Below are 10,778 nucleotides of genomic sequence, written 5' to 3'. Positions count from 1 at the left end.
AAATAAAATAAAATAAAATAAAATAAAATAAAATAAAATAAAATAAAGCAGAGAAGTAATTGAGGAAAAATGTTCCAACATCACTCCACCACCTGCACCCTTATAAGCAAGTTTGCATATGCATACATGCTCATATATACATATACCATACATTGAAACACAAACACACAAATAACTTTGGACAACCCTATTGCAATTGTCAACCCAGACCAGTACCTCAACCTTGCTGTGTATGCAGACTAGACCCTGTAGTTTAGAGTAATTTACATTGCTGGTTACACCAGTACTCATGTTCTTGGGTGTCTGTGCACCTGACATTGCTCTAAATGTCTTAACCACTCTCATTACTTAATCTTCATAGCAACTGTGTGAAAAAAGAGCTTCCATTGTCATGAAGGAGACTGAACACAGAGAAGCAAAGACAATCACCCTATGGTTAAATAATAGCATGGTTCAATCTAACCTATAATTCAAGAGTTTATATCCTAATTAGTAAGCTGCAATTACTAACACAGGAGGCAGGGAGAATGGGTTTTAGGAGCTAATGCTGGCCATCAGAGTGGTCCAGAGTCCCCTCTATCTATTAAATACTTCAAATCTCAGCTCTTCTCTATGGGACATTGTAGCCAGACTTTTGGCTACTCGGTGGGTTTCTTTTCCTTCCATCCTTCTCCACTTATCTTTTTCCACCCTATCAACCCTCTAACACTAGGCAGGAGAGAAGAGAAAATGAAAGAGAAAAAAGCAGGCAACATTATCTTCAGACTACTTCCTGTTGGTTAGGGGTGTTGACTTCTTTGAGGCAAGTTTGCTCTTCGCAGTCAGGATATCTAACTTTTTCTTTTCATCTTTTTGCGCATGACTACTTGACAAACTGTCACAGACTGCAACCAAGCATCAACTGGCAAAATAGCCCATTCTATCAGAGCTCTAGCATTTAAATACCCTCTGAAAAGTCCCCAGAATTCTAAATATCACACATGAGCAGAAACTTTCTGCAGCTGATAAAACTACATTCCAGTCAAAGCATGAGGAAGATCATAGTCACTTTCTGTGAAGCAGCTCCATATCCCCACACCTGGGATTAAAATGAAAATATATTCACATAATATTTCTATATTTTTTTAAAAAAACAAAGTTCTCACTACAGCATTGTGAAGAAGATTTTGAGTCTCTTTCTCTCTTAGACCTTCTCTGTAGCTGAAATTACCTGGTTCTAGGTTTGGGTCTCAACTAGTCCCACAGCAAAGCATACACAGTGACAGCAGTTAGAAAGGAAAGCAAACACATTGTACCAATCCTTGTTTTAATAGGCTTGAATGATAAAACACTTAATCTGATTTAAGTAACTGATATAGCACACCAGCTGATGACAGGTACATAGACATACAGAAGTTCAGTGGACAGCGGGGTGGAGTTAGATTCCTCATAAGTAGTTGGGAGTTTAGCTGAACCTTGAAGGAGGAATATTGGACCCTCAATATGATAAAGAGGGATGGGACTATCATATGAGCAATAGCACAGTCAATATAAAATGACAATCAACAGAAACAACTACTAATTTAAATAAGGCTAAAAAAATCCAGATTCTAAAGCATCTAGGCTGTGCTAGTTGCAGCAGAAGTGAACCACTAGTCCTGCATACACTTTTTATAAAGCTACCAAGCTTCCTCTTGAATTCACTTTTTTCTTCTTTCTTTATTAGGACCTGTAGAGAGCAGCAGGGGCTCTTCCTAAACCCTACTAGCTTTTCTGACTAACACGTGACTGCATATAGAAACAGATGGTCCCAGGTACTCTTGCAATGAATGTGAGCCTGAAATAGAAGTCCCAAATGGAGATCCTGGGGTAGAGCTGCCTGTTTGTTGTAAGGGAGGCAGAGTAGAGTGAGCTGGAATGATTCTTTTGTCTCAAGAAGGAAAAGCATCCAAGGAGGTGGCTAGATTTCAAATCTATTTTTTCATCACTTACTAGGACCTGTAGATATGTTATTTAAACACCCCAAATCCCAGCTTACTTCCTCTGTGAGGTGGAACAGTGGATGAATTTGGACACTTTATCACAGATTTCCTAGGTTCAGATATCTACTCATTTAAGGCTTAGATGCATACTATTTGAAAAGTTTTTAGCCTCTTTGCACTTGAACTTTTAATCTGTAAAATGAGATAAGCAATAAGTCATGAGATTGCCTATTGCTGAGATGAGTGAATTCATTCAAAAATTAAAATAGTCCTAGGAATAAGACAACTTTCAATAAGTTTCAGTTATTATTAAAATCAGCTAGATGAAGCTAATGAAAATTATCTCTTCTGAAAGAAGAAATTGTCTTCAGGAAGAAATATACAGGACAGTACCCTACAATGAAATAATCTAGTATAAAACAGGCTATCCATTTATGAAAAAAAACAATAACAAAACTGAGGTCTTATTTCTGTTACAAAAGAAACTTGCAGTTTCAGGGCCAGTGAGCTAGCTCAATAAGTTTGATGGCTGTATTCTGTTCCCAGACCTCACATGGTAGGAGAAAACCAGTTATTGCAGGTAGGTTGTCCTCTGATCTCTATATGTGTGATCCCCTCTGTGGTGGTTTGAATATTTGGACGAGTAGGTGTGACCTTGTTGGAAGAAGTGTGTCATTGTGGGTATGGGTATTAAGACCCTTATCCTAGCTGCCTGGAAGCCAGCCTTTTTTTCATAGCCTTCGGATGAAGATGGAGCCTTCAGCTAGAACTCTCAGCTCTTCCTGCATCATGCCTGCTTGGACACTGCCTTGTTCTCACCTGCCTTGATGATAATGGGCTGAACCTCTCAATTTGTAAGCCAGCCCCAATTAAATGATTTTGGCCTTGGTCATGGTGTCTGTTCACAGTAGTAAAACCCTAAGTAAGACACACGTAAATATTCCATGTGCATGCCTGATGCTCATAGAGATCATAAGAGGGCATCAGGTCCCCTGAAACTCAGTTTACTGATAACTGTGAATTATCAAGCAACTGCTGGGGACCTAACATGGGAGCTCTGTAAGAGCAGCAAGTGTTCTTAACCACTGAGCTACAGGGAGATGTGAATTTTTCTCCTAAATGAAGTACTACTGCAAAGTAAGGTCCCCGGGTATTTGCCAGTGTTACTGTTCTATGTGCCAACAGAGGAGGATATTAGTTTGCTCTTCATATTCTCCAGAGATATTTCATCCACAAGAAGGTTCAGATGTTTTTCACTATATATTGTTTAATGGTTGCATCTAACTTTGGAGCTTGGGGAATCTGGAATTAGATTGCTTATTACCTAACTCCATTTCTTAGTTATGACCTTTGTTGAAGTACCTCAGCAACTTGTTGTACCTGAGCATCCTTGGGTGTAAAATAGGAAAAAAAAATGCCTCCTACAGTGTGGTTAAAGATTGCAAGAGTTTGGTTGATTCTGATTCATGCAAGCACATCATTCTTTTGAAAAAAAAAAAAAAGTAGAATTTTAGAGCTCTAGAGGCAATGCGCTAGCTGTCATGAAGTCAACCATTCTTACCCTTTTCGAAAGTTCAATGAAGAGGGGCTGGAGAGACGGCTCAGTGGTTAGGAGCTATTCATGTCAGTGCAGGACTGGGGTTCAGTTCTCAGCACCATGTGCTGGCTTATAACAACCTGATCTGCAGCTGCAGTTTAGAAGCTGTAACACCCTCTTCTGGCCTCCATGGGTACTACACACACACACACACACACACACACACACACACTCACACAAACACACACACACACACTCACACAAACACACACACACACACTCACACACACACACACACACACACTGGTAAAATGCTCATACACATGCAATAAAAATACGTTTGAAATTTTAGTGAGGAAATACTTCAAATGTTCTAGTAAAAACTGTTACCTCACACGTCACGAGATTTCTTTAAAGGTTCAAATGAGCCTTGACACAAATGTCCAGTCAAAGACTCCAGTTTTCTTTGTGTGTAGATTGAAGAATAGGTTGTCCAAGAGTGGAAGTATGTTTCTCTTTTCCCCAGTAGGCTTATTACTGCTTCTAACTCTTGTCAGACAGCCTTGTACCCTTGGTGCTTCTCATGAATCTGGCCTGATGGGCCCTTCTGTTGCCCTTCAGTTATCTCCCTGGAAGAACGTAGCACTTTGGTAGCAAACTCACTACTTCATTGGTTTCTGCCCCTGAGTTTCCAGCTTTCTATCCAGTAGATTCACATTCATTGTTGTTTCCCATCTTAACAGATAATCTTCTCAACAGCTTGTTATAAGCTTACATAGCTTTCTTTACCCAGTGGCTAATGTCAAGACCACAGGCGACGCTTGTCCTTTGCCCTGACCAACTCTGAGAGTGCTACTCCACTGCAGAGAGGCAACTTTAATTTTTCATTTATCTTTCTCACAGGAGGGGCTGCCAGGCTTATTGTCTAGAGTCTTCCAGATTTGGAAAATAATTTAAGGCTTACATCAAGGTGACTTGTGTGTAAGACTCAGGAGACCAAGGCAAATGATCCCCTTGCTGTGGATCTGACTGGATGGAACTGCATAGCAGAGCCATTCTCTCACCACAGAAATCTCTTCACAAATCCCTGTGTCTCTAAACCATCTCATTTTTTTTTTACACATTTTGGCTGTAGTTTCACATCTGCTATGTATACCACATTAGTCAAAACAGAGGTGGAAAAGATCACATTTAAATATCAGGGTTGGTTCATTTGGAACCATGACTGGGAGCAATAAACCCACAGATTTCAATCCTGCTTTTGTTTCTTTCTCTCCATTTTTACTCTTCTACAGAAAAAAAAAAGATTTTTGTCACTCTCTCTCTGTTTTAAATACTTGGAAGAATGCCAAAGAAGACTCACCTACACAGAAGTAATCAGAAATTATTAAATAATAGCTGGGTCTGAGCCCAGTAGAAGAGGTCAGAAATCCCAGCTCAGTTTAAACATATTTTCTTTGATGATTGTCTCAGTTAACTTCTGGGAAAGGCTGTGTTTAGAGGCTTACTTTAAATCTTTAAAAATGGATAGTTACTGGGTCTTGAAGGTTTCAATGTTTAATAGTGGCTTTGCTGAAAACAAACAATTGTTAGTGCTGTTAACTACAAGACTAATTAGGAATATGGATTTATATTAATAGGGGCATATGTTTGATGTGGGGCTGTGTGACATTTCCAGAAGGAAGAGTCAGTTAGAAATTCTTGAGATCTATTGGTTTCCTTCCTTTATCCCCTTTAAAATCAGTCCCAATCACTGGTTAATTAAAAGACACTTAAAGATATTTGTGTATGTGAAAATTTGATGTTGGTGATGTGTGGGGAGGCGAGTACTTATTACAAAATCCAGGCAGATTTGTGATTCTTGTATCCCTTCTGAAGAATAGCTCAATGAACCACATCATAGGCTTCTACATTCACTGTTTTCATCTCCTTAAATGTCTTTTAGAATCTGCCCTAACAAAATGGTCCACAATGCAGGCTTTTCTAAGTCATCATTTGCATGTCTTGTAGAACTTTATGAATTTCTTTAAATTAGGTTATGGGTTTACATTTAGCAATATAGAAAGTGTTTAAAGAAACACAGATACTGACTACCTGGTAGAGGTAAACCCCCTGTTTGTTTTAAACTGTATGTGAGATGGTGGATTTTTTTTTTTAACAGATCTTGCCTCGAGTTTATTTGTAAAAACAGCATAGGACACTGGTCATCTGCAAGGTCGTGGATTTTAAACGTTACTTATCTACTTCATTTTCTGTGTGTATGAGTGCATGCATGAGTGTGTATGTATGTGTGTTTGTATTTGTGTATGTGTATTTGAATGTGTGTATATGCATGTTTGTATGTGTGGGTATGTGTGTTTTTATGTTTGTCTGTGTATGTGTGGTGTCGGTGTGGAGCCAATATGAGGATGCTGGGTTTCCTGTTCTACCATTCTCAGCCTTACTACCTTGGGGCAGGTTTTCTCAGTGAACCTGGAACTAGACTGGTGGCCATCACGCTTTGCTAGTCCTTCAATTTCTGCCCACTACAATTCCAGAGTCACAGGTGTATATGTGGCTATGTCCAGGTTTTACAAAGGTTCTGAGATTTGAAATCAAGTCTTTGTACTTAAACAGCAAATGCTCTTACCAGCTGATCCCCCAGTTCACTCTAACAGCAGTTAATGCTGAGTTGTAGAATTTTTTAAAACTTACCCTATTTCTACTTTGTTTCCTACTTTTCCACAATGGAAATGAATCCTGAACATTTGAAAAGAAAATAATAGGTAGGTATTTTTTTTTTGATCCAGGGTCAAGAAATATCAAACTAATAGTGTTATAATCCAACATTAGATAAGATAAATATAAGAAAAACCTAACTTAGTATTGATGGGGAAAAATCCAGAAGCTTTCCCTCTAAGAATGTCACTGGTTTTATGTTGCTTGCATGATTCTATACAACAGAGAACTTCAAAGGGATAGAAAAAGCAAATATACATCCTATACATTCAGTAAATGTCTGCCCTTAATGATTGCTCTCCTAACGTCAATAGATTTTGAATAATAGAACTTAAGTCACTGGATTGGGCAGAGCTGGTTTTGATCTTTGCTTGTTTTCCTCCTACCTCAGAAGATACGAGATATGTAGATTTAATGTGCACACATGGTAGCTTCTGTTTATCTGAGCTTGGTTAAAGCCTCCTGAATAACCCTCAGCCAACACTTTTTTTTTGTAGGTGCTGCTGAGAAAACCATGGAAATGGAAAAGCTCAAAATATACAATTTCCAACCAGAAGTAAAAATCAACCACGTACAAACAATGCACATGATTGCCTTGGACCCAGTGAAAGTAGTGTTGGTGGTGCCATCCTGGATGGCTGGCAGCTGTTAAAATAGATGTCCCAACTATTTTGTGTGTGCCAAAAAGGAGAACTATGTTCTCATCATCTCTTCACTGAAAGGCATAAAAAGAGAAAATTTCATGGGCGTAAATGGAAAATACTAGCAGGTCCGCGTCAAGCGTGGAAGGGAGGAAGCTAGTACATTGAGGTGAAATTGCCTTCTCAGGCTATAATTATTAAATCTATGCCCCCATTTCTATCCTCTTACTCTCTCAGTGTTCTCTTTATAGGTGACCTGAGGATTTGGCCTCAGAAAGGGTACAGACAGATGTCTAACTCTGTAGGTAAATTAGCTGAGTCATACAGTGGCTACCACCACATGCCATTAAAGCAGGGAGGGGAAGGAACAGGCTCTTTCTGATGGACTCCACACAAAACAGTGAGTTCTGGTTGCAAGTTGAAGAACCCAGATCTGGATTGTGCATTCTCAAAACAAACACTAGGAAAGCAACACACTGGTGCAAGTCCATCCAGGCTTGCTAAAAACTTGAGATAGATTTAAATTGATCAGTAGCACATTTTGCTCCAATATGGGAAGTTAATTATTTTTTTAAAAAAGGCTAAATCTAAATATGGTGGCTTTATGGGATGTCACCACCACCACCAACACACACAAAAAAAACCTACTGAATAAAATGATTTCAATGTTCATCTATAACAGGGGTCTGTAAGTTGAGTCTCATCTGCTTATGGCCTGTTCTTATAGATAGTTGTATCTGCAAATAGCAATGTTCATTTGTTCCCAAGTTGTTTGTGAGAGACAACGTTATATGTCATACCATGGAAAAATCGGTAGTTGTGACAGAAAGTATGAGATCTACAAACCCTGAAATATTACTATTTATAGAAGATTGTCAGTCACAGCTCTAAAGGGAAGACGGAGAAACCAGAGACAAGAAGAATATGCCAAAGTAGAAAATGAGAAGACATATATATTCTTGAGAAAACCCAAGATTTAAAATTTATTGTTCCTAGAAACACATTTCTCATATTTTGAAATCTTATTTTAGTTATTTATTTTATGTGTATGAGTGTTTTATCTGCATACATGTATAAGTACTCTGTACATGCCAATGAATACCAGAAGTAGGAATCCTTGCAGCTGGAGTTATGGATGGTTGTGAATCACCATGTGGGTCCTGGGAACCGAACCTGGATCTTCTGCAAGAGGAACAAGTGCTCTTAACTGCTAGAACATCTTTCTAGTTCCCCTACTTTAATTTTTTAGAACAACATAACAATAGATAGAAACAGTAATTTATTAGACTAAATGACTATGTCCAATTGCAACTGCATTTACTTACTTGTACAGATATAGTTTTCTATTTAAATTACCTTCCATTTTGTCACTATACTCAAGTTATACTCATAGATAATCATACACACTGCTCAGCTGGGATAAATATGAGTCCATGTCTTTACATCAAAACCAGAAACTATCTCTGAATATGATATAAGAGAAAAGCTGCACTGGTGAATAAAGATGGATTTTTAGGAAAGTAAGGCAAACAATAAACAGTAAATGGCCATCTTTGCAAATGGCAGGGACATGATTGATTCTGTGTGCACACATCTATCTAGTCATCTGTTTATCTATCAAAGATAGAGCAAAGAAAATATTATCAGAGTTATCTTGCAATGGGAAATTACCAGAGTTTATTTTTCTTGTTAGTTTAGTTATTTGATGTTTAAAGATAATACATGTGTTTCTTTTTTAAAAAAGTTATTTTGAGAGAGGCTCAGCTTATGAGCATAAACTGCTCTTACAGACTATGCTTTCAGTTCCCAGCATCCACACTGGACAGCTCACAACAACCAGCTACAAAGGATCCTGTTACTACAATCACACATGCACCCTCTTAGAGGCAAAGAGGAAGGCAGAGCAGATATTGGGAAGGGGAACAACATTTGAAATATAAATAAAATAATTAATCATAATAAAAGTAATGACAGCAACATTTTTATTAGAAATAAGAGGCAAATGGAAAATTAAGGTAAGGCCATCCTTCAGGAAGACAGATCTACTGTAAGCTGTGCTAAAGAGCTAAGAGAGATAATTATCACTTTAATGAAATAATATAATTTTTCCTTCCTCCCAGAATTCCTGCCTTCTAGTGCACTTGGCACAGGGCTATCATGAGGTCCTAGCAGGTCTTTTAAACTTTCTGAGTCCTGATTTAGAAAGACACAACTTTCCCCTTTTCTTCTTGTCTGTCGTTTTCTTTGGATGCTAGCCAAAACATAAGCCTTTTTTTTCTGGTGCTTTGGGCTTCCTTATTCCTTCTCTGAATCCACCTGCTCATTTTTGGCCATGTGGCTTATCTATCATGTGACTGACCTCGATGCCTCACTCAACCGGCACGGCTATCTCTCTTCTATTTCTGTATCTTCTTTTTCTCAGCAGCTGCTGAAATTTAGAGTTTGCCTGCCCTAGGATTTTTCTTTTAAGCTTTAGTAAAATTGTCCCAAAGTTTCAAAATATAAAGTAAACATTATTTTCATTAGAAAGAATAGGCAAAGGGAAAGTTGGAACTGTAAAAAAACAATAGATAAAAAAAATCATTAACCTTCTAGTCCTTGCATTATATATAAATCAATCTCAAAAATGAACGTTCAATTTAACACAGTCTAGAATCACAGAGAGTCGCTAAAAAATAAAAGTTGTTGAGCATGCTTGGGCTGGAGGTTTCTCAGTGCTTGAGGCATTTCTGTTTTTGCAGAGGACCCAAGTTTAGTTCCCAGCACCCACCTGGTGGCTTACAACCACCTTTAACTCCAGCTCCAGGAGATCTGATATCCTTTTCTGATTCCGTGGACACCAGACACACATAGTGCATAGACATATGTTGGGAGCCAAGTCCTAGCAGAAAGCAGCTATCATCTCTGCAGCCATCTCAGGCCATATACCCTGACAAGAGACTTGTTTTCAACAGCCCACAACAGTTGAGCACACTCTGATAAACATCTTGTTTTTCCCACATATCTTGTTTTGTTGTTTAATGCCCCAGCTGCAAGGTGCACATGGTAAAGTGTCTTCAGCTGCATCCCCCTGCTTGTGCTTATATATACTCAGGATTTCCGTTCAATAAGGGGAATTTGAACAGACTCTCTGTCTTGTCTCCATTCTTCGTGTCTCTTGCCCCTCCATCCCCACTCCCTCTCTTGCTAGGCCCTGACCCATGCATGGATCAGAGAAGCAGCTCGGGCTGGGACAGACATACATGCATATAAAACATTCATATGCATAAAAAATTAACCTAAAGTGAATTTTTAAAAGTCGAGCCTACTAGAAATCAAAGTAATGCATTAACATCTCATTCATTTCTCCTTGTCGATATAGCCACTGATTTTGTAAACTAAACCATTTGGTACTAAACTGTCAAGTGCTTTGGCAGGACCTGCATTTGCATTTATTCTTTACACTGGAACAGATTTTAGTTGAACTAATACCCTCTCCAGACTTTTGTTTCTAACCACATATAACTTTTTCATAGAAGAAAGAATGGCTTGGCAAGCTTGGAGAAAGACATTAGCCATATTCATGTAATCTCTGTCAGTTCTAATCCTGAGCCTGTCTGAGGAAAGCAAGCTCTGCTCTTCCATGAAACTTCTTCACTAGGTGGAAAGGTTGAGAAGCCTATGAAAGCTCAGTGGCGTCAGAGATGTCTATGGGCTTGGTTCGTTTAGAAGTTAGTTTTTTAGCAAGCCAGTTGATGATAAATCTAATTTATATTTTTAAAGCCAGTAATAAAAAAGGTCTTTTTGTCTTCAGTAACTTGAATTCTATGATAATTTCCCCCTAAACCACAAGAAGAAAAAGACATAGGCTCCCTGTCATCAGGACAGTCATGATGTCCTGTGGTGATACCGCTTTCTATCCCATCATTTTCTATGAATCCT

The 10,778-nt window shown here is 38.5% G+C and overlaps 1 pseudogene; it reads left to right on the top strand.

The window, feature by feature from the left end:
- Positions 1–7,536, top strand: part of LOC114638578 — a 50,400-nt pseudogene extending 42,864 nt beyond the window's left edge.
- Positions 7,537–10,778: the final 3,242 nt, after the last annotated feature.

Source organism: Grammomys surdaster, unplaced genomic scaffold (genome assembly GCF_004785775.1).
Source record: "Grammomys surdaster isolate TR1022 unplaced genomic scaffold, NIH_TR_1.0 100, whole genome shotgun sequence".
Classification (NCBI taxonomy): Eukaryota; Metazoa; Chordata; class Mammalia; order Rodentia; family Muridae; genus Grammomys; species Grammomys surdaster.
The sequence above is the reverse complement of the archived record's forward strand: the minus strand, read 5'-3'. Positions and strand labels throughout refer to the sequence as shown.